Genomic DNA, 25,638 nt, shown 5'->3' with positions numbered 1-25,638 from the left:
TGGGGTGAAGTGAGAGAGTGGCATGGACATATATACACTACCAAATGTAAAATAGATAGCTAGTGGGAAGCAGCTGCATAGCACAGGGAGATCAGCTTGGTGCTTTGCGACGACTTAGAGGGGTGGGTTAGGGAGGGTGGGAGCGACGTTCAAGAGGGAGGGGATATGGGGATATATGTATACATATAGTTGATTCACTTTGTTGTACAACAGAAACTAACACAACATTGTAAAGCAATTATACTCCAATAAAGACGTAAAAAAAATCAATCAATCAATAAACAAGGAAAAAAAAAGAATGATTTCAACTGATCTGTCTTTCCAATCTCATCTGTAAGATGCATCAGATTGGATGACAGTTAAAGTACTTAGAAAATGGGATGAGTCTTCTTACCTGGTTTGGTCAACTTCTATGGCATCAAAATCTTGACAGTGACAGTGAGGTCAACTGTACGTGCACCCACTTATAACAGTACCCAAAAGAGTAAGTACGTGTAACTCAAGTTTCTCTCTGTGAAAAGAGTATGAAAATCACTAAACAGACGTTTTGAAAATAAACAATACATCTTAGTACACAAATAAAAATTGTGAAATTCGTATTAGGGAAAGTTTGCAATTTTACGATTTCCAGACATCCTCAGAAGTTGGCAAATAAAAAAAGAGAGAGGGTTTAAATAGTTCTATGTGAGATAGAAGAGACATGAAAAGCAGTCAGGCTTACTAGAGCAGAAACCTTACAAACCAGGGCCAGAAGGTGAGCAGGAACAGTTAGGAGAAGGATGGAGAAAGAGAGGAAGTGGCTAGTGAAAAAGAGGAACTTCACAGGGAGAAGAGACATAGCTAATGAGGATTTTCAAATGAGGATTCTAAGCATAGTATGTAATGTAACCCTCCTCTTCTTTTCCCATCAGTCTTCAGTGAAGTACCCAACCCTCTGAAGGCTTAAGGAATTGGTTTTTCGTCAGGAACTCATGAGAGGTACTAAGCTGGGCTCCAGCGAACAAGTTGAGAATGTAGACGCCTCCTGAGCACAGCCATGTCTTGGTTAAACAACTAATATACAATGAACACACCGCAGGCTCTGATCACAGTGCCAGTTCCCCCTTGGGGAGAAACTGGCAGTCTTTGGATTCAATAGCTCAATAACGCAATAACTTGCTTCAGAATGGACTTTTCCCCTACATGTTCTACTCTGTTTTTGTCCAGTAAAACCTATGCTGCATCTTGTTTTGGAAACCTTATTGTGAAGTCTCAGTCTTTACTTGGACACTTGCTCACAGTGCAGTCTATACATATGCAAGTCTGTATAGGACGTCTATGGAAAGTGCTGACTGGCGGCAGGCAATGATGGTCTCCATGTCCTCCATCTCTTTGTAAGATCAATGACCTTCTATTCTGCTACTCACACAGCATAGGAAAGATAGGGGTGGGGTTTAAACCCCTATTAAGATGAAAGTGTTGCTTCCTGCTTCACATGAGATCTGAAAAGAGATTGCTCTACATTGGCGGTGACAGGACACTTTATGTCAACTCTATGAAGTTTCCATCCCCCATCATCTCTGTCAGCAGTGGTTTAGGAACGCCAAACTATTTTAATAGCTTATGGGGCCAGTATACAAACTCTTTGAGGTATAGTTGATGTACAATATTATATATCTTTCAGATGTACAAGGTAATGATTCACAATTTTAAAATAGTTATTATAAAATAATTAACTGTTCCCGCTGAACTACTGGCCCTGGTTTCTAAGGTTTCTACTCTAGTAAACCTCTCTTCTTTTTACGTCTCTTCTATCTCACATAGAACTATTTAAACCCTCTCTCTTTTTTATTTGCCAACTTTTTTTGAGGGTGTCTGGGAATCATAAAATAGAAAACTTTCCCTAATACGAATTTCACAATTTTTATTCTTGAACTAAGATGTACTGTTTATTTTCAAAATGTCTGTTTAGTGATTTTCATACTCTTTTCACAGAGAGAAACTTGAGTTATACATAAGTACTCTTTTGGGTACTGTTATAGTTATTATAAAATATTAGCTATATTCCCTGTATTGTACTATATAACGCTGTAGCTTATTTATTTTACACATGGTAGTTTGTACCTCTTAATCCCCTACCCCTATGTTGCCCCTCCCCTCTTCCCTCTCCACTGGTAACCACTGGTTAGTTCTCTGTATCTGTGAGTCTGTTTCTTTTTTGTTATATTTACCAGTTTGTTTTGTTTTCTTAATTCCACATATAATTGATATCATACAGTATTGGTCTTTCAACTTATTTCACTTAGCATAATACTCTCCAAGTTCTCCATCCATGTAGTTGCAAATGGCAAAATTTCATTCTTTTTTATGGCCAAGTAGTATTCCATTGTGTGTGTGTGTGTATATATATATATATATATATATATATATATATATATATAATACCACTTATTCTTTATCCATTCATCTGTTGATGGACACTTAGGTTGCTTCCATACATTGGCAATTGTAAATAATGCTGCTATCTTAACTGTACAGGCATACTTTGCAGATATTCCAGGTTCAGTTCCAGACCACCACAATAAAGTGAATATCACAGTAAAGAAAGTCATAGAATTTTTTTGGTTTCCCATGGCAAGTAAAAGTTATATTTGCACTATACGTAGTCTCTTTAATGTGCAAAGCATTATGTCCAAAAAAATAATGTACATACCTTTAAAAAGTACTTTATTGCTAAAAAATGCTAACCATCATAAAAGTCTTTAGCGAGTTGTAATCTTTTTGCTGGTGCAGTCTTTAAAATATTGTGAGAATTATCAAAATGTGACACAGAGACACGAAGTGAGCAAATGCTGGTGGAAAGATGGCGCTGATAGACTTTCTCAATGCAGGGTTGCCGCAAACCTTCAACTTGTAAAAAGCACAGTGTCTGTGAAGTGCAATAAAATGAGATCTGCCTGTGTATGAAATCCCAAGCCAGGCAGAGAAAGCAGAGACTAGGGGGACAGTCTAGATGGATTGTCTACTCTGGGGTTTGTCAATTGACACTGGTTCCCCCCATTTCCATTGCGATACCCTCTGTTGACTTATCTGAGAATATCTTCTCTCTTACATCAGTCTATCTGAAATCCATAGAGCTTCTTGTTTTGAAGCTTTTACCTAGGTAAAAGTGATTTCATTTCTGCTGAACTCTTGCAGCAGATTATATTTACCTCCTTTATAGTATGTTTACGTTAAACTGTAATTTAATTACTTTTGTATTTTAACACTCCTACTAGTCTACTCTTACTCACCTTTAAATGTACGGTATGTAAAGGTACGGAGCCCTAAGTTTGTTGAAAAACACTGTGCCTGTGTGCACGCACACACTCACACACACGAGAAGACCAGAAGAGAATAAACTAAATGGTGATAGCTATTTCCCCTGGCTTAAAGTCATCCATATGATTTCGATTTTCTTCCTTATACTTCTCTTTATTGTTGAAAGTGTCCATCATAACATGTATTACTTTTTAACGTAAAATACAATGATAAATATACTTGATCAGAAATCCAAATATTTGATTAGTTCCTTTGGCCAAAGATACTTTAGGCCCTTTATTTCACAAGACGCTCTCAAGTGATATCAATAAAACCCCAATCGCTTATCATCTAGGGTTATTTGCCAGAAGGATAAAGAATCCTATTAGTTCATATCATGAAAACAGACTCTAGTAGCATCTGCTCAAGTGGTTTTCAAACTGTTCTTTTCAGTAGAATTCTATTTTCAAGAGAAATCTTACATAGAACCTTAATATCTAGAATAATTGACAGCAAGGTGCAGGTTTCTCAAATGGTCTGAAGTCTTTAGTAATTGGAGCAAATATGCACTTACTTGGTTAGAAAATCCCTAAATCACCCCTTGGAACCTTAGGGTTCATCTAGTCCAACCCTCTCATTTTACCAGAGAGGAAATTGAGGCACAGAGAGGTTATCATGCCTGTCCAAGACCAATCAGCTAGTAACTAGAACCTACATGTTCTAAGTCTAAGGTCTGGCTCTTATATCATACGGTCCTGAATCTTGTTTGGGATTATTTTAGAGCATTACATTTATCTGACCTAACTCCAGATTGTGACGTACATCCAAGTGAGTCCTTACCCTCTGCTTACACCCTAGTCTCAATGTCTAAAGTCCTGCTTTCATTTCAGACCCCAGGGAAGCTTTCCCTGTCAAGAACTTCTCTCACCAAATGGCTATTTGCTGACTTCCCAGGGCTTGTTCTCAATGCCCGGTCTGTTATCGGACCATGTGCTCTTCACTACATTGCTCCTCCTTTAACAGACTGATGATGTGTCTGAACCTAAAAGTATTGACATCTTTTCTGTCTATTCCACATTTGGCCTGATTTTACAGTTGAAAGCACTCCAGTCTCCACGTGCCTATCTCTAAATTCACCATTCCAGGCTGAGCAATACATCTAGATCTTCCTCCATTCTGTTTTCTCTTTCTTGCCCAACCCATATGTCAAATCCTTGAGTATGTTCTATCTTGGTCTTACAAATTGGAGTAGTACATCTCTCTCTCTCTCTTTTTCTTTCAGGGACACGAGTCTACAGGGTAATGACATAAGACAACAAATGACTAAGTGCTCAAATGAGTAGAACAGGCAATACCAGCTTCGCTGGTTTAGAAAAGGAAAGTTCAATCTGGGTTAAAACAGGAAAATGCTTTTGAAGAAGACAGCACTTTTTGGTACCATTGGATAGACAGTTAGGAGGGGGACAATGTGAGCCAAAGAACAGTCTGAAATACAGCGAGATTGACCAGGATTAAGAAAAATGTTGTAGAGGAGATTTGTGAAAGGTTATTTCTTGCGGGAATTAAAATGAATTCTTTTACAGAGTACATTAAAATAATTTTAGTCACCAATCCTTCAAAAAATTCTGGTTTAGATGTATGGCCACATCCTTCCCTTTATTTATTATCATTAAGTGGTCTTAAGTGAAACCATGAAGTAGGCAATAGTTCATCTGGCAGAAAGGGTCAGCCAGGCTTATCTTTGAACCTAGAAATACATGAAAATGTCTGCATTGCTTTCCTGGATCTAATAGTCAGTGGCCACAGTCCTTTTGTGATAAATCATGGTAACTGCCTACAACCTGAGGTTGATCTCAGAAAGTTTGGGCTCCTTCCCTGCCTAACTTCTCTGTATATATTTGTTAGAACTTTTTATGTTAGAAGTATCAGAATGCCCAACTCAAATCCAATTAAAAGGGATTTATTAACTCACAAAACTGGGTAGTCCACAGGTATATCTAGTTTCCATAAGGAAACTTGGATCAAGTTTCATAAAATAAAATTGGGATGTCTCTCTTTCACTCTGCTCTGCTTCCTTGCTGTTGGCTGAATTCCAGGCAACATTTCCCCTCATGCTTTCAAGATAGTCCTGTCTCTGGAAACACATTAAGTCACAAGGTAAACATTCTTGTCCCTAATTGGTTTCAACAGAGTCAAATATCCATCTCGGAAATTGTATAGATGAAATACACTGCATGACTTACACTGGTTATGTCAACTTGGAAGATGTTTTCGAATGCGATTAATATTTAAATTGGTGAACCTTGAATAAGCAGATTATCCTCCATAATGTAGGTGGGCCTCATCCAATCAGTTGAAGACCTGAATAGAACAAAAAAATTGGCCTCTCAGAGCAAGAAAGACTCCTTCAGTTGACTGCCTTTGGTCTTCATCTGCACCATCGGTCTCCTGGGTCTCCAAGCTGCCAGCCCACACTGAAGATTTTGGGCTTCCCGGCCTCCATCATCACATGAGCCAGGCATTCATAATAACCCTATCTATCTGTCCATCTATCTATCATCTATCTATCTACATCACCTATCTATCATCTATCTATCTACATCATCTATCTGTCATCTATCTATCTACCTATTTGTCATCTATCTATCCTACTGTGTCTCTAGAGAACTCTGACTAGTACAACCACTGAGTGGCTCCTTATAAGACAATGAACAAATATCCACTGAGACTTAGCAATTTTCTATGACCTTTGGTCTCATTTCTGAGACCAAGTGACTGGCTTTGAATCTCAGTTCAGCTTTTTGTTAGCTATACAACCAGTAAGTTACCTGACCCCTCTGTTCCTTATTTTCTCCTTCTCTGTTCCTCATTTAAAGATAATAGCACCTACCTCACAGCATTGTTGTGGTGATAAAAAAATAAAGAAATACATGTTAAATGATTTAAACAGGGCCAAGAACATAGAAATTATTCTATTATGTTACTAAATATTATTATTATCTTCATCATCATCATCATCACCTCATTTGATCCCTACTTCTTCCTCCCCATTTACTGGGTTTCCAGTTTTTCCATATTATATTATCCAGGACTCTCAACTGAACTTTCCTGGCCTAGTTTTTTCAGGCTCCTTCTGGCTCTTCTATCAGAATTTACTCATGCCAAGAAGTTATTCATCAATGCATTCTTTCTATAATTTACAAAGCTGAACAGACAGCCTAGAATCACAGATTTTTAGAACTCATGGAGATCACCTAGTCCCACAGGTTACAAAGTAGGGTGCACAGGAACCTTAATATCTTGATTCAATCCTGAGGGGAAAGTATTCGGAGTTATATTTTTAGTGTAAAATTTAAGAAAAAAATAAGCTCATTATTTAATGAATGGATTCACAATAGTATATATATGACTTACCATAAATATGTATTAGGCTGTAAATGCTCCAAGATTTTTTTTTAACTAATAGAACAGTATAATCAAAAAAGTTGAGAGATCAGTGATCTGACCTATTCCTCTTACTTCACAGAGGAGGCAAGTGACTCCAGAGAATGGAGCAACTTACCCAAGATCTCAACTGTGAGTAGAAAAACCTGGTTGTCCATGGGAGACAGTGTGAGATGCCCAGAGCTAAATTACTTAACCCCACTGGATCTCAGTTTCCTCATCTTTAAAGGGGAAATCATGAACCCTACCAAAGAAAACTGTTATGAGTGTTAAATTAAATGAGAGCATATTTAAAGAGGGCAGTACAGTGCTTGGTCCAATTTAGAGGCTTGATTAATGTTAGTTCTCCTTTAGTGTCTGAGTAGAGGTATTTCTATGGAAAACAATAGTGCTTTTCAAAAACTGGAATAAATAGCACTGTATTATTTGTTGCTAATAAAGATAAATGTCAGTAAGTAAAAATTTTCCAATTCAAAATATTTTTTAAAGGATGCAAAGACTATAATAATAATAATAAACCTATCTACCACAGTAGACTCGTAGCTCAGGGATGTAGGAGTAAGGGGCTCCTTTGCTACCCTCCCTCCAAATCAACCCATATGGGTCAACACTGTTGCTGGTACCAGGATTCTCTATTGAGGAGTCTAAGAACAGTAATCTGTTTGGAAAGGGAAGCCAGGAACTTGACCTAAAGCTGGTTATATAGAAAGCACACTGTTTACTTAATGTGTGTTTATTTGGGGTCGTATTTTAAGGGGGGTTTTCTATTGCTCCACCCCCACCCCAGCCATCACTGGTTGTTGCCACTCATTGTCACACACGCCTGTATTCTTAGCCTGGCAGTCCTCCCATTCCTTCTCAAAATCCTATGCAAAAAATAGTAAATCTCCTTCATATTCCTATGTGCTCTAAATAGCTGCTATACTATGCGAACTCTCCACTTGCGACTTAATAAGTCTTCCCATCCCTAAATCAAAACTAATTAGCTTTGTTTTTCAAATTGCTGACACTGGCGGTCTTCGCTATAACAAACCTCTGTGTGATTAGTGATATAACGGCTGGTGCTGAGCTTGGGCAAATATTTATAGAGTAATCATATCGGATAGGGTTGAATAACCTCTTGGATTAACTGAGAGCTTCTGCCAGGCAGAGCTGCAAAATTGTGCTAATTTAACGGTACAGTCCGTTGTTCCGTCCGCTGATACAACCTCTACGACAATGATACAAATATAATCAGGGATATTAGGGCACAGTATGATTCCTTTATTGGCACTCTTGGCAATAATGTGCCAGAAGAATCCAAATATCACTTTGCGTATATAAATTATGTGGTAGGTAAATGGAAGTTCGTACAGGGAGAAGATTAAATATCTACACACCTAACACCACGATGAGCCTGAGGTAAGTAGTCACTGGATAAATAATAGTACTAATATACATTATTAGTATATTAGATACCAGAGGAACAATTTTGCTTTTATTTACTTTCAGGAACAGTAAACAGATCCTAATGAGGCAAGCCAGTTTTAATGCTGAAGGTGGATTTCTTCTATATCAAGCTGAATTGATATGAACTCCAACTTCTCACAGACACAGTGAGTAAATCTGAAAATATACAGTTAATTCTTAACATGCAGTCCTTAACCTGCAGTCTGAAAGGAGACTCGGACCTTGGGAAGCAAGAGGTGAAGGCAGTAGTTTTTAAAGGTCATGCGGTTAAGCAGTGGCCAAACAGACTAGAAATCCCATTTTACACACCCTACCCAGTGCTTTCCCAGCCTGGGCATAGAGACCTAGTATAGCAAAATACTGTAATATTGACATCCAAATGACTTTAGGAAACTGGGTCTTTTTCTTACACATATTCCTTACTCGTATTGTTATATAATTTTTAGTTTAATAAAGACTATATATTTGCTATGTATAGGTGCTAAGACACAGAGCTTTCTATTTGCATAGATTAATTGCAATTGCACCATTTTAAAAATACAGCTTAGCTATCTGCCTTAGATACTCCAAGCGGTTGGCTACATTTAGATGTGAGGAAGAGGCAGAGTAATTCTTAAAGAGTTCTATGTTTCTTATAACTGACTTGACTGACAGTCCTTAAGTGCTATTTCTTTCAAAGCAAATATGACTCACAGCCCTTAGGTAGAGTGTGTGCACAGGCTGGAAATATTGATCTGTCCACATCCCAGAAACATTAAGACACAATAGAAAGAATTTTTAACTTAATTCTGAATAATGCAATAGGAAAAACATAGGAACAGTACACAATCGACAATGGTAATGTATCTGTAATGTTTTATAATGTCAAGGATTTAATTTAAACTCGAGAAAAAGAAACTGTGTTTCCAGCCCGAACTCACCCCCTTCAGCTTAACTGTGACAGTTCTAAGAACAGCAGGTGCCTAAAGAAACTTATTTAAAGATATAAATCATGTGAATTATTTAGTCATTGAGGACAAGGTACCCACCTTGTAAGTCACTCTAGTCACCAGCTCAAAATTTACAAATGAGAGGCAGTTTGATAAGTCTTCCCTTTGGAGTTTGCTAATAGTGGAATAAAAATATGCTCCCAATTGCTCCACGGCAACACTGGCCAGAGGTGAATAGAGGAAGAGGCAGTTGCGAAAGGCGGCAGGGGACCCAGAGGTCCCATTTGGTAGATGCTCCCTCCCTGGTGCTTCCTGAACTACTTGGAAACCACTTTTGCTATTTTCCCCTGGTCAGCCTTCTTGCTACAATCATTTCTGGTTCCCACAGAAGGCAGAAGAGAAGAATCAATACTGCTGTGGGTTACAAAACATGAAGTTTTCTCAATTTTGGCTTCAATGGCTCTCCCAGCCCCACAGAAGTGCCCACAGCTGGATTCTTCCTTCCAGCAGTGGTTCAATGACAGGGTTGCAGGCTACAATGCTGTCACTACCTGAAGAGTAGCATTTTCAATTTTTTTTTTTAAAGTTAAGCTTTCTACAAATAGCTCTGTTTCCATTTAATAAATGTATATAATACTTTCCTAGGGCAATAACGATTGGCTTCCACAATTACATTATTTGGGGAGCAAATGTCAATGGATGAGAGAAAAATGGGCTAAAGGCAGAGAGAGCTGGTGAGCATGGGAGGAAAAGGACTGACAGGTCTCTGAAGGACATCTCCTTGCCTGCTGAGTTCTCCTCTTCTCGCCCTCCACCTCCCACCGCAAATCATCGCCACTGTCTCTCACCCACTCCTTTCTCAGAATCTCTCTGGAGTCTGCAATACTGTGCTTATCTCTTGTCACATAGATCAGAGTTATTGCTTGAAAAATTGTCCACTTAGCCTTCATCTGTAGGCTAAGACTTGCCTCCTACAGTGAAATCAGCCCAGTCCTTAGGCAGAGGGATTTTAAGCATTCATATTTAAGTTTTATCTTGGTGTTAAATCAATTTGTTTGCTATCATGACCCTGTGACTAGTGCAGCCAAGTCTCCCCAGGGCTGGGTTCGGGCCCTGAGCCATCTTTATCACTAGTCCTTCACCTAATTTGCAGCCCATCCCTGCAACTAGGTTCTTGACATTCACTACTGAATATCTGAATACCTGCCTCTTTAGATTGTTGCCAGTTCTCTCTACAGGGATGGGGTCTCTGTAGACTCTGTAACTACCTGCTCTGTCTCTGCTTAAGGTGATACATGAGGTTCCCTCTAAGCTTGGTTCATATCGAAGCTGTTTTTCCCACTTGGAGTCATCTCCCAATTTCAGATTCCCTTTCTATGTTCACATTGTTGTCTTCCCAAAGCTAGATCAATAATTTAGTTATAAGCCTATAGAAGATCTGAGAGTGTCTGTGGACTCTTGGACCTGACCTTCTCTGGTCTGGTTCAGTTCCACAAGTATAATACATGTAATAAGTAATAAAAAGCATGAATGCTAATAGTAACTTCTCTTTGTTGAATTACTTACAAGGTACTTAGCACTGTGATGTTAAGTATTATTTTAATATTCACAACCATCTTTTAATTTATACAGAGCTGCTAGCCTGGTGATAGGCATAAGGACATCTCTTTCCCAATTACGGAAATACCGTAATACTTTCTCATGGGTTAGTCAATAGCCATGGCCTCAGTCTTCCAAGTGCCCCCCATCAGACTCCCCAGCTCCCAGGTTCTCTTGCCATCAGCTGCTCTCTCCAGGAGTGGGAATTAAAAAGTCGATGCCTTGGACATATATACACTACCAAATGTAAGGTAGATAGCTAGTGGGAAGCAGCCGTATAGCACAGGGGGATCAGCTCGGTGCTTTGTGACCACCTAGAGGGGTGGGATGGGGAGGGTGGGAGGGAGGGAGACGCAAGAGGGAAGAGAGATGGGGACATATGTATATGTATAACTGATTCACTTTGTTATAAAGCAGAAACTAACACACCATTGTAAAATAATTATACTCCAATAAAGATGTAAAAAATAAAAAATAAATTAAATAAATAAATAAAAATAAAAGAATGGCAAAATAAATGCTTCATCTGTAACTTCAAAAAAAAACAAAATCAACAAACCATTATTCATCAATGTGGCAAAGAAAAAGTGTTCTGATTTTTACTTCAGAAATAAAATTGGATAAAGAAAGCAGTTATAAAGTTATCTAAACAGAATACTTCCACCTTGCCATTCATGCTCCTTCTAAAGCAAAAATGAATCAGTTATTTCTTTCTTGGCTCTAAAATTCATATCAAACAAAGGGAGGGCTACTGGATAGTAAGATTGGGAAAAAGCTCAACCAAATCGCTGTATGTTCTCTAAGAAAACTGCTTCATTACCTTCTTTATTTTCCTCCTTTCTATGTCAAACATAATCAGACAAACCAATGGCAGTTTCTCACTTGTAGCCATGTGGTATAAAAAAGGTGATATATTTGGAGTTGTTCTGCAACAGTTAAGTCTTGGGCAAATAAAATATTTTACTGAAAAAAAAATTAAAATAAAAATAAATTAAATAAATAAATAAAAAGTCGATGCCTGGCATCTCATTGGTGGCTGCCATGCCATCCTGGTTGCCAAATATTTTTAATATCAGTCCCTGTATGTACTGTCCTTAATCTACAAATTAGAAAAATGAGGCTCAGAGAAGTTTGCTTGCCAAGGCCACACAATAAGGAAATGAGAAAGCAGAGACTCAAGTCCATGTCTCTCTGTCTTCATAGACCATTTTCTTCCCCCCATACCCATAGCTCATAGACACAGAGAGATGGTTCTCAAACTTGTCTGATAGTAAAAGTAAGCTTTTGTCAAAGTTATAGATTCCTGGGCTCTTCCCTTTGGTGATTCTGACCCAAATCAACCTAGTGCTGGGCTAGAATCTACACGTTCAAGGTGATTCTTATGGTTATTCAAGCTTTGGTAACACTGCACTACAGTATTTTTTCCAGAATACAATTTGAGACGGACTAGAATTATGGTGATATCTGCATGTCTTAAGTGAGCACATAAAGCCTTTAACACCATTCCTGAATCATAGAAAATGTTTTTGAACAGAACAGGATATGTGTTTCAGGTAGCAGGCTAGTCGCTGCTTGTTTTAGGTTAAGGTGGTGCAGTCCAAAAGTACAGTCACTCTTTGTCATCTCTGGAAACATCATTAGAGATAACCAATAATTAGAATGAAGCAAGATTACAGTTTAGCTTCTCCCAAGCGGTTAGTGCTGAGAGTGGGGAGTGTGTGCTCTGGTCTCAGAACACATTTATTTAAAAAAAAAAAAAAAATTACAGTTTACAAATAGGTCAAGTGAAAAGGACATAGAAGGAGAGCTAAAACAAAAACAATTCCGCGAAAACTGGAGAGGGGACACTGAGTTTACTAAGAAAAACATTCTGGTTCTAAAAATTATCAATTTACCCCAGTAGCATTCCAAAATCTGCTCCGCATTCACCTGTGAATAAAGAACTTAAATGCATGTGTTTATCTGTGGTGGCCATTGGTGTTTCCCCCCGTGTTTGTCCCCATTCTGTAGCCATGTTTTTTCCGGTAATGTCTGACAATGTGGTTTGTCACATAAAGCCTTTTCAGTAGCTTCTCCCTCCTGACATCCTGTCTCTCATTTCTGCTGTTAGCAAAAGCTCATCGTGAAACATAAAAAGATGTCCAGAGAAAAGGCAAGAATCACATATTAATTGCACACGGCAGGATTAGGTTGCAATTCTCTTTCTCAGGGAAAGGTTTAGAAAGAAACAGGAAGAAAAAGAGCAAAATAGATGAGCGGTTGTCTCCAGTCTTCTCTTATAATGAGAACTGATTCATTAAATATTTCTGAGGACGGCAGAGTCATCTAACTCAGTAGACCCTCCTAGATGCTCTTCCTGACATGTAAATCATCGACGATCAGGAGGAACCTACGGTGGAGCTGAAATTTACTACCACAGGACATGGCCCAAGCTGGGTTGGTTCTCTTCCAAGTGACAAATGCTGCCAAACGCTTAAACACCTGCCACAGTTAACAGTACACAAACTCCTTTAGACAACTGAGAAACAGCTCATCGGATAAACCAATAAGTAAAATAAAGTGCAAAATGTACCCTCAGCAGAGGCTGATAAAATAAAACATTTAAATAAATTTAACTGAATGCTTCCAAATGGCACATCCAACAATGAGAGGAATGCACAGTGGTGAAAGCCATGGAGAGAAAAACAATATTGAGCCATTTTTCTGTAATTCTAGAAAGCTGAACCCATATCTAACTGCACCCTCATCATCTACAAATAATGTAACTTTCCACTCCAGAGTGAAGAAAAATGAAATAAAATAGAATAATAGCAACAACAATAATAATAAAGCTTAAAATTACATGGTACAAGGGACTTGGAATAGGAACCCTGTCTTCCCTTATTTATTTGGGTGAACAATAAAGCTTTTCTTCGTTTACTTAGTAGGTTTTTTTTTTCCTCCAGTACTTAACACCTGTATGAAAGTTCCTGACTTAAGAGGTAGGGCTTAGCTAATGAGGTGTGTCAACATGAATGGAAGCCCATTTCTAAATGAAAATTGCACTGTGCTGTGAGTACAATCCCTTCGGGTTGAAGAGAGCATTTATAAAGCAGCAGGGGTGGTAGCCCGGGCTTTCTCTGGAAGAAGGGGCTGGTAGGGTTACCACAGCTAGCGGAGAGAGACGCTGAACTAGAGCTATGGGCTAAAGTGATAATTCTCCTCCAAATTAGTCATATTTCTCCAGGTTACCTTCATAGATAGCGAGCAAAGGCAGATATAATCCCTCTCCTAATTGTAAACCAGCACCAGACTAATTATATTTCCATTTACCCCAGATACTCTAAAATCATAGGCTTTCTGTTTGCTAATTCCTCTTATTCATGGCTTTATGGCTCCAGAGGAGGCTTTGGGGAGTATGAATTGAAAAACAGTGAAGCCGGTTAGTTCCACATAGACATTAACTATGAAAAAGTAATGGAATGAAGGAGAAAAGGGGGAGGGAAGAAAAAGCCTCGTATTTAGTTCAGACTGCTTTCAGTCAAGACTGCAGAAGGATTTGAGGCCTTGCCACATATGCATGGGAGTCAAGGTCACAGCTGCAAGAGGACAAAGCAATGTTACAGACACCCAGCCTGTGTTTCTTATCCAGTAAACAGAGCCATTCTGTGATGAGCTCCACTCCCTTTGTCTTAGAATGTGTTTTATCTGTATCCTAGTTTTTATTTAACATCTATGTAATTATGAGTATTTTTATGTCAACTCATTAACATTAGCTTGGGAGGGACCCATGCGCCAAAGCTCTTGGGATAATGCAGAAAATCATACAATGTTGGAAGCTGACAGGTAGGATAAATTCCTCTTATTCATGAATAAGAGCAAACAAATTCATTCAAGTCTTTCATTACTGTTACCCCCATGCTCCTTTCCTCAGTACTCACCCTGTATGATGCATGTGGTTCAAGTCTGTGTCAGGGGAATGATAACATTAGAATATTATATAATTGTATGCTGGGAGTAAGGCAGTGTGTGCACGCGCACACACGCATGTTTGTGTGTGTCTGTACTAGAGAGAGAGAGAGAGAGAGAGAGAGAGATCAGGCTACATAATTCTTGATTGAAAGCAAACACTCTTAAAACCGGCTTGAAGGCTTTATTTATCTATAGCTTTCTGATGCAAGTAAATAATAAAAATCTTTCAAGCTATTGCCAAGATCACACAACTTTTGTCTCCCAAGTAACCCCCCCGCTCCGGCCACAATTAAAACGGGGATCATGGCACCAATATGGTGATGTCACTATCACGAAAGGCCAGGCATTATCTTGGTCTTTAGTTGAGGAATGTTCATTGCTGGTTCACCAGGTCAGTACGGGTTCCCAGGGTAGAGGAAGAGAAGGAATTAAGGTTGAACAGGGCCAAGTGAGCAAACTCTCTGATAGCAAAAGTTTATGCTCTTCCTTGAAATAGGGGCGTTTACGGTGGACACATATTACCCCGAGGCAGCGCGCAGCCAGAATTTGATCCTCCAGGACTACACATCAAGGGATTTAATGGTCAGCTCCTCTATGTGATAAGACTCACATTTATGCCACACGTTTAGACCACACCCACAGCCTGGAAGAGTTCCTTGCAAAAATGAAGTGCTTAAGCAGCATTGCTTGCAATCATAATCAAGAGAAAATTTAATAATTTTCTGTGAAAAATTTTGCTTTAAAGCAGACAATTTGCCTGTGTTTTTAGTTTCTTAGACCTTTTTTAAAAAGTTTATTGTATTGAAGTGTAGTTGATTTATAATGCTGTATTAGTTTCTGCTATACACAAAGTGATTCAGTTTTTTTTATATATATATATATATATATATTTTCATGGTCTTTTCCATTATGGTTTATTACAGGATATTGAATAGAGTTCCCTGTGCTGTACGGTAAGACCTCATTGTTTATCTAGTCTATGTATAATAGTTTGAATCTGCTAATCCCAAACTTCCGGTCTATCCCTCCCCCACTCCCCCCACCTTTGACAGCCACAAGTCTGTTCTCTATGTCTGTGACCTTAGACCTTTCTTATCCAGGTCAGGAAACATTGAGGAACTGAATTTAAATTCAAAGGTTGCCTGGTAAATACCGTTGGCCCTCCGTACCCACAGGCTCCACATCCACGGATTCAACTAACTGCAGGTTGAAAATAATTGGAAAAAACTCCAGAAAGTTTTAAAAAGCAAAATTTGAGTTTGCTGCATGCTGGCAACTATTCACATGGCATTTACATCGTATTGACTACTATTTACGTAGCATTTACATTGTATTAGGTTTTATAAGTAATCTAGAGATGATTTAATGTATACAGGAGGATGTGCGTATTATGTGTTAATATTTCACCATTTTATATAAGGGCCTTGAACATGTGGGAGTTTTTGGTATTGCCGGGCGTGGAGGCTGTCCTGGAACCAGTCTCCCATGGATACCAAGGAATGACTGCTTGGAATCAGAGAAATGGAAATTATATATTCCCAAGAGATGATATTTTCATCAAGCTATGAAGACTCATGAGTCATTCTTCTCCACTGAAGGGTTCTTCTTGCCAATTTTCTCACATATTTGTGTTCTCTAGTCAAGTTACCCTCTTTCTTTCGAATGTTGTTCTTTCCCTGGAAACACATTCATTTATCCTACTTTTTTTTCTGGATGCTATAAAAATCTTATCGTTTGTATTTATTATCACCATGTTCCCCATTTTTGTTTAATCATCATTTTTTTCCTGCCTATCTCTAGAATATTCTCCCAACTAACTTGTCGATTTTTTTTTTTTTTTTCCCCACTACGCGGGCCTCTCACTGTTGTGGCCTCTCCCGTTTTGGAGAACTGGCTCCGGACGCGCAGGCTCAGCGGCCATGGTTCACGGGCGCAGCCGCTCCGCGGCATGTGGGATCTTCCCAGACCGGGGCACGAACCCGTGTCCCCTGCATCGGCAGGCGGACTCTCAATCACTGCGCCACCAGGGAAGCCCCCTAACTTGTTGATTTTTAAGGTCTAGCTTAAGACCTTTCTTTCTTCACCTACCCTGCTGATATTCTGATTCAGTCTGATACACAACCATCACATGTAAGGCAGTGAATTAACTACTAAGTGGATATGAACATTTGTGAGATATGGTCCTGGCTTTCATCATTCAGTATCAGTGTCACATTGATGAGCCTGTTATACTACTTTAGAGAATCATAGAGTAGGGTAACCATGTGCACTAGGTTGCTGCATTCACATCCTGCCCTAACATTTGCTAACTGTGTGATCTTGAACATCAATTTACTGAACTCCTTTGTGACTGTTTCCTCATCTATAAAATAGGAATTTTAATAACAGCTTCTACTTGGTGGGGTTATAGTGAGAGTTAAATGAATTAACGTGCTTACATTTCTTAGAACAATCGCTGGCAAACAAAACACACAAACAAAAACAATGTGTTTGCAATTATTATGCACTACTTTCTCAACTGTTAAAACCTTCATATTTACTTCTTTTCCACTACCCGTAGGCAGAGGCATCTAGTATATTATCATCATGTGGGTGGTCTTCACTGTCACCTCCTTTTCTGACTCTGTTAGTCATGGAGACATGGATGGTCAATAATACTTCCTCGCGTTCATTCGTTCAGTCATTTGCTCACTAAAAAATATTTATTGAGTCCTTGCTCTATGCCAGGCTCATTTAACTTTGGAGATACAACAATAAACAAGATAGGAATACGCCACCTGACCTCATGAAGCTCTTATAGAAGAGAGAGGCTTATACAAATGAAATTAAAAAGAAACAAGAAAATTACAAGAAAATTGTGATATAAAGGCTATAAAGAAAATGAAAGGGGTTATTATTTGTGAACACAAACTTGTGACTCATCATGAGCAGGGAGAGAGCATTTCAGGCCAATGAGACCAGTGAAAAGGCCCAAGAAAGAAAACAACCAAGAAAGAAGCAAAAAGCCTTGATATTTTAAGAAGTAGAATAAGATCCTGTGGCTGTTAATGATATGGGAGGCGTGACAGAAATCTACTAATGGGAGACGTTGGAAGGCATGGTTAGGAGTTTGGATTTTACTCTTATCAAAACAAAAATCAACTGAACGGTTCTTTTTTTTTAAAATTAGAGTGGAGTTGATTTACGATCTCTGTGTTGAGGGTAGAACAGATTGTAGGGGCAAAAAATGCAAACTGGAGTCCCATCGGGAGGTCACTGCCATTGTCAAGGCCATGTAGATGGTGAGAGATGGACAATTTAAGGGGTATTTTGGAGGTAAAGCAGACCATCTACCTGCCAAGTAAATGGGTGAGACCTTAACACTGAGAAACCACTTTCTCAGGAAGCCAAGAAGTGAGGCAGGTAGATAGCACTTCCACAGGGTGGGTGGGGGGCAGGGGTCATTTGGAATCATTCTGTTTAATTAAATTATAAAGAATACAAATTAAGACAAAAAATGTATCCCAAATCTAAATTTACTAACAAACGATCCAAAAGCCCTTTTCCTGACAGAATTATAAAGTAGGTAATGTTTGTCTTTGGCTTTACAATTCATACTTTAAAAAATATTGTTAATAATTTTTGAGAGCTTAGTATAAACGAAATGCCCTTCATTCATTTTTCCATTTAATTCGCATAACAGCCCTTTAGGCATTTACTATGATTATGTCCAATTTTATAGATGTGGTAAAATTGCATCTCAGTGAAGTAACTTTTCCAAGATGAATGAGCCAGACACAAGACAGCTAGGATTCAACCCAAGTGACTGACACAAGAATCTTAATCGAACCACTATTTTACAACCTTGATGACATCACCTAACTCTGTCTCACTCTTTTTCTGTCACATACACACACACACACACTCTCTCTCTCTCTCTCTCTTTCTCTCTCTTTCTCTCTCTCTCTCTCTCTCTACCCTCAGAGAGAATCTATTACTTTCAGTCTCTCCAAATCCACTAATGACCTCCCGAGTTTTGATAAATTACATCTTTCCTTTCAATAGTAGAACCACTAATTGTGAAAATCAAGCTTGAGCAAGGCAGTAGAAGAGATACTTCCTGAAACAGAGCAGGCTTCCGGGGGCCTCCGATAGCACATCATAGCCGGCGCTGTGGATAAGTGTGGCCTTAGCACGGAAAGGATGAATGATAGATGATTTGGAAGAAATAAAGGACAGGAGTGTTAAAATGTTTTAGGGCAGGGGACATTCAAATAAATGCTATTGGATGATTTATCTTCCAAAAGGTGTTATATTTACTGCTGAAACACACCTCCATGTCTGCCAGAAATGTGGCCATAAAAAATCTATGTGGGGCTTCCCTGGTGGCGCAGTGGTTGAGAGTCCGCCTGCCGATGCAGGGGACACGGGTTCGTGCCCGGTCCGGGAAGATCCCACATGCCGCGCAGTGGCTGGGCCCGTGAGCCATGGCCGCTGAGCCTGCGTGTCCGGAGCCTGTGCTCCGCAACGGGAGAGGCCACAACAGTCAGAGGCCCGTGTACCGCAAAAAAAAAAAAACAAAACAATCTATGTGTACAAAAAATTTACACTGTAGCGAGCTGACCTCCACCTTTCATTTACTAAAGCCACCACCTTAGCTGCGAGAACGCATTTCCAACTTCCTCTTAGACTTCAACACCTGGATGTCCCCCAGCACCTCAAGCAGGATTTATTGAAAATTCAGCTCGTTACCTTCTCTCCAGACATTTAATATTTGAAATCTTAGTTAACACACCATTTCAGCAGTTGCCAATACCATCAACTTCAAAGGTTTCATAATTGACTCCCTTACTCTCCCTCAGCTCTCCAATTCCAATCCAAAGCAATAGCATATACAGACATTTCTTCTCTCAAATTATCTCACACATCTACACTTCTTTACCATCTGCACTGTGACTCATGTAGTTCAAGTCTTCCACATGCCTCAAGTGCAATATCTCAGACCAGTTTTCTGAAAATCAGAATTGAGGACAAAGCCAAAGTGCTAACACTTAATACTGAGGGGAAGAGTGAGGGGAAAGAAAAAGCGAGGTGGAGAAGAAGGAAAAGGAAGCACAAGGTGATCTGTTTCCGAACTGGCACAGTTTCTCAAGGAAATCCAGGTGCTTCCTCAGTTCCACAAGATAGAATGAAAACACGGTTAGGAAGAAACTATGGGAGAAGAAGCATAAGCAGATTTTCTTCAGATCCTGTCTTCATCTCTTATTGGTCAAAGTCTCCTCCTCTGGGCTTTAACTTTCTTACACTTCCATCTTGGTTTCTGGGTCCCTCTGGACAACTACTGAAGAAGTTGGAATCTCCAAGTACCCTCTCAAGTAGGAACTAAGCACTAGAGCTACTCTGGCTCCCCAGTTGCAGCGTGTAGCATGGAGGTTGTGCCGAAGCCCAGCCCTCACCTCCTGGGGAAGGTGTAAACAATTGGGGGTTTGGGACCATAAGGTTACTCAGAACATAGCACGAAATGGTGTAAGCAGTTGCTAACAGCAATCTGGACAGAAAAGAAGGCAAATCACTGAGACTGGGGTGGAGAGGCAAGTCTGGGATTACACAAACCGAATCTGTTAAAGTTTACTCAGTGATACTCAGTTCTGCTCACAACCTCTAATAACCTCTAATAAAGTACAGGTCTTAGATGTATAGAAGATGTCCCCACTTCTTCCCCAGAGGGAGGTACAAATCCAGTCATCTAAGATCGTGCTTGTTGCCATCTCCTAAAAGAGCTTAAAGAAGGTTAGCAGCCCAAGCTGCATTCCCAGCTGCTATAATGACATTTATCATATATTTCTCTCTTCTATCCATTTTAGATTTTCCTCTCCCTTGGCCAGAACTCCAGCTGGTCTGTATTTCTTACCTAGTGAGTGACCTAGCCCTCCTTTCTGGAAGTGTCTGAGCTATAGCTTCCTTGTCCTTGACAGGCTGCGATCGCTACCACAGCCTGTTCAAAATTATCAGAGGGCACACAGAGCACCAAGGGAAGATCCAGTGAATATCGTCCATTCCGGACATGTTCCTTCCTGCCTTACTTCTGTAGTAGAAGCTCTGGCTCCTGAGAGTAAAGAGTACCATTTACCTTGACCTTTAGAGTAACTCCTTTTTGGCTTCTCATTTATTGGCACAGAAACCCCAGAGGGACCAAACAGTATTTACAGCTTTCAGTTCTAACCTCATAGAGCCTACTTGTTTCTAGGATAAGAGGTAAATGAGAGAAAGAAATGCAGTGCAAATAGACAAATCCTTCTTCTGTCCTTTTATTCTTCATCCTAAACATTCTTGCTGTAAGGGACATGGCTCCATATACTGGTTTTTATCACCTCAAATATACTGCCCTAACCCCTCAAAGATTCCTCTAAGCTGATGCCTTAACTGAGGCTTCAATGGCTGTTCCACATTTTGTCAAGCTGCCTACTTATGAGCCGTGGGGAAGACACAAGTATTTCATGGGAATGAGCCTGATGCTGTACCTCCTTTGCCCAACAATGGTTCTCTTAGCCCAGGGCAATATTGTGTGGGATACCAGGTCAACGGTCAAGGCTTTCTGTAGAGGATTAAAATGTATGCTGCCATGGGCATTGCAGGCAGGAAAAACAAACCTCTACAGTTGACCATTGAACAACACAGGTTTGAACTGCATGGGGCCACTGACATGTGGATCTTTTTTTCAATGAATTCATACTACATTATTACATGATCTGAGGTTGGGTAAATCCACAAATATGGAACCACAGATACCAGCGGTTGACTGTAAAGTTATATGTGGATTTTCGACTGCATGGGGGTCAGCACCGTATTGTTCAAGGGTCAACTGTATTAGTTTTCTATTGCAGCTCTAAAAAATCATCAGTCACTTAAAACAACACAAACTGTCTTACAGTTCTGTAGATCAGAAATCTGCCGTGGATCTCAGTGGGCTAAGATCAAGGTGTTGGCAGGGTGCATTCCTTTCTGGAGATTCTAGCCGGGGTTGGGGGGCTCTTTCCTTGCCTTTTCCAGTTTCTAGAGGTTACCCACAGTTCATGGCTGCCTTCCTCCATCTTCCAAGCCATCGATGTTGAGCCGAGTCCTTACACCATCGTCTCTCTGGTTCTCTCTTCCAATCCTCTCTTCTACTTCTACGGACTATTAGAATTAACATTGGGTCCACCTAGAAAACCCAGGAAAATCTCTCTATCTTAAGGTCAGCTCATTAGCAACTTTAATTCCCCCTGCAGCTTTAATTCTCATTTGCCATGTAACCTAACATATTCAGAGGTTTCAGGGATTAGGGTATAGACATGTTTGGGGGAAGGCATAGCATTGTTCTGCCTCCATACCTACATCCAGAATAATGTACTTGGTTGAACCACATGAAATTGTCATCTATGTAAGACAAAAATGGTCATATATTGACAAATTCATCTGCTTCAATCTATTATCCATTCTGGTAAGGATAAATTACTGCCTCCTCCAAGATGAAAGATGTTCGATGTCATTGACCTGCCACCATGTGGCTGACTCTTCTCTCCAAAAAAATAGTGGCATACAAGGGCTGTTAGTCATTGCTGCTAGTGGATTGTACATTCAACAGTGCCGGTGCTCAGGTCTGGTCCTGACTGTATCACTTCCATCCTATGACGATTTGCTGCTGTGTCCATTTAACACGTTGATGCGTGAGATCCAGAAACACTCAATTCATGAGAGGTAGCTCTGGTCCCATTCTCATTCGCTGTCCCGTGATCAGCAACTCAGTCTCTATGAGGGCTCTGAAACATCCAGGGAGCTATTTTTAAAAAGAGAGAGTAGCCTCACTCCAGAACCCTAAAGGTCTACACTGCTACTCTTCTCCTGTGGAATCCTTATTCACCATGATGTTTACCTCTAGCACTGTTGAAAATAGTGGGTCAGATGGTCTAAATGGCAGGGTAGCTTGTCTGTAGCCCGCACCTCTGACATGCCATCCTTGCACTGTGCCCAGACATGAACTGGCAGATTTCCAAATCACCTTGATAAATAAGTAATGTATGCTGCATTCCAAATCCCAAAGACCCATCAGGTACTGGGCCTCTTTCTTAGTGGTAAGAGGTACAAGGTACATTCTTCTTAGTGATAAGAGGTACAAGTCATTTATTAATAGTTTTCCCAACATGTCCCAAACCAGTAGGTCCCTAAATGCTTCAGTGATGTGTCAAGCCCCTGAATCTTCCTGGGGTTTATCTTTTCCCCTTTGTCACATACGTGCTTTATGAAAGCATCCAGGCCACTTGCCACCTCTTGTTCACCAGGTGCAGTTAACATGACATCATCAACATAGATGAGCTGCATGACAGCCTGAAAGAATGTTACAATAATCCAGTTCCCTGTGTTATGACAGAAAGGGGGAGAGTTGTGAAGCCCTGTAGAAAACAATGAAGGGTATATATCAGTGGGGATCTAAGAGCGTTCATCAAATCAATAGCTGCATGCCGTATGCCAGAGGCTATGCTGATCTATTGCAGTAAAGAACTTTCATGTGGAGCCACTGCTATTGGGGGTCCCAGTTCATGGCAATCCTGTCATGATCTATATGGTTATTGCAGAAGCCAGATGAGTGAATTGAGCAGGCAGGGGTTAGGACATAATTCCACTATCCCTGTATCCTTCAACTCTTGAATGAAAGCTCTAAACTCTGCAGTCCCTCCTGGGATGCAATGTTGCTTCTGATTATAGGGACTTCCACTTGGTCCTTCCAATCATAATGGACCTTACTCCACAGATCAGAGAACCAATGAGAGGGTTCTTCCCACAGCTAAGCATATCTATCCCAACTATACCTTAGCGGGGTGGGGAAACAACCACAGGTTTTATTCACGGACCCACAAAACCGACTAGGAAACCAGCAATTCAATTTTCACCTGCCTTCCATAAACCCCCACTCAAACTAAGGGATTATAATCGAACTTCACATCACATCACATATCTAAGATCCTTGAAAACGTTTTGTACTCCCCTTGCACTGTTCTCTGATAAATGGGCACACGATCTTTTCGGAAGGTTCAGAGGAGTATTTACTGGATATACTCTTGGTGGTGTTGCAAGGTCTTCCCTCAAGGTGATGCAGTCTTCACTTCAATCAATGGGATCTGTGTCTATAAAATGACTTAGATTTGGAAACTGAATGAGGGCTTCAATCTTCCATTATAGCAACTAACTTCTACTTGCCAGCTCTATCTTACTTTTATTTTTTACTACATAAATTGAGCAATACCTCTGTTAGCTGTTCCTATATCTCATTCTCAGGATTACCATGACCTATTTGCCTTTACCACAGATCCCTGCAGGAAAATGAACCCTGATTGTCATGACTGATTTGCTACCTTTACTTCCTATTCTGTAATTAAATTCATTTTATCTCTGATTGTTAAGCGCTGTCACTTGGCTCCTGACATTCTGAAATCGCAGCATCCTTACAGATAGCAGGGAATCTAGTTCCATGGCCTATTTTACTGTCAACCCCCAGCTTGCAGAGAACAGCCACCAGTAAGTTTCTCCAAGATTTTGGTGTCCTCGCCAATGAAGTCCTTATTACCTTAGTGAAGGGAATATCCTGTTTACTCCCCTGCCCAGTCCTTCCCAGGGACCAAAGTCAAAATGGTGGAGCTTACCTAAAAAAACTACTCTAACAACCCACCTCCCTCAGCCTTCCCTCACTTTCCTCAAAATGCCAAGGAAGTTCTGGCCTCTGCACTTCATTTACTATAGCCCATTATCATGTCCAAGCTTCTAGGAGTCATCCTGGCAAAATCCCGGAACCAGCCTCAGGTGGTCTTGATTCAACATTGAATCCTGAGTCACTGCTGAGTGCCCACCAAGTCAATGGAGTTTTTTCCATATTCAGATATCTATTCCATATCTCAAGTCATTTACATTATCCTAATCCCTGCTAGATAATAGTAACAAGTTCTCGTGGTCTTTGTCTTTCTGAAATAGGACTCTTACTTCCCCACCGAGGCTGTGTTGAGACTCTATCCGGGTATCGGGCTACCAGCATTAGAGGGGTGGTGATCGCACATCTTGAGAAGAGCAAGAATTCTCTCACATGGCAACCTTTTACCTGAGGTCACTGAATGGTCTTTGGACAAACGGAGGCTGTTCTCTAAACAAGAAAGAAGGGGCTTCTTCTGTCACCCAGAAGCGTTTACAGGAACTGTTGGGCTTACCGTTCTCAGGCTTGTCTACTCAAATATCTCAGGGGCCCACTATCGGACATCTAACTTTGACGAGGACCCCTGACAAGGCTGTTTATTTAGTTGCCTTCTTTGCAGCGCTGCTTTACAATAAGATCTTAGGCCTGATTTACAGCACATTCTGTCATGTGGCTACATGAGGTAAGAATCTCCTTTCAAGCTGCCTGTGGCTTTAACAGTGGGTTTTAGCTTGGCAAGTAGGTGGCCTAAGCCTCTCAAAGGTAGCTATCCTACACAACAGTCCTTATAATCATCAATGCTCCGGTGTAACAGCCACTTCCTTTCCCAATACATTGCTTTGCAGATGCATCCTTTTTCCAATTAACTATAGGAGTGTCAACCACTGTGATGTCACTGGCTGCTAAGGGTCCTTTTACCTTCAGACCAGTGGGCAACTCAACTTCAAAATTCCATTCCAAAAGTCTGCTTTCTGGTATCACTCCTCATAGAGTTGTCTCAGCCTATCCCAGAGATTAAGAAAAAAATATGCATGCTGGTGTTTCATTTTGGTTTTGGGAAGACAAGGCAGGATAGTCATAAGAAAGTGAAGCAAGAGATGAAACAAAGCAAATATAAGGTGAGCTGTTTACAGTATCTATCACCAACAACAGAAAGTCACAGAAAACCTGCAGCAGGGCTTCCCTGGTGGCGCAGTGGTTGAGAGTCTGCCTGCTAATGCAGGGGACACGGGTTCGAGCCCTGGTCTGGGAGGATCCCGCATGCCGCGGAGCAACTGGGCCCGTGAGCCA

The 25,638-nt window shown here is 40.3% G+C and overlaps 1 long non-coding RNA gene across 1 annotated transcript in view; it reads right to left on the bottom strand.

The window, feature by feature from the left end:
- Positions 1-399: 399 nt before the first annotated feature.
- Positions 400-25,638, bottom strand: part of LOC137201682 (uncharacterized) — a 208,086-nt gene continuing 182,847 nt past the window's right edge. Inside the window, exons 5-6 of the long non-coding RNA XR_010932279.1 lie at positions 5,523-5,640; positions 400-511 (exon numbers count right to left, since the gene is read on the bottom strand). This is a non-coding gene — a long non-coding RNA (uncharacterized lncRNA). The remainder of the gene's footprint in view (positions 512-5,522; positions 5,641-25,638) is intronic.

This window comes from Pseudorca crassidens, chromosome 11, assembly GCF_039906515.1.
Source record: "Pseudorca crassidens isolate mPseCra1 chromosome 11, mPseCra1.hap1, whole genome shotgun sequence".
In the NCBI taxonomy this organism is placed as follows: Eukaryota; Metazoa; Chordata; class Mammalia; order Artiodactyla; family Delphinidae; genus Pseudorca; species Pseudorca crassidens.
The sequence above is the reverse complement of the archived record's forward strand: the minus strand, read 5'-3'. Positions and strand labels throughout refer to the sequence as shown.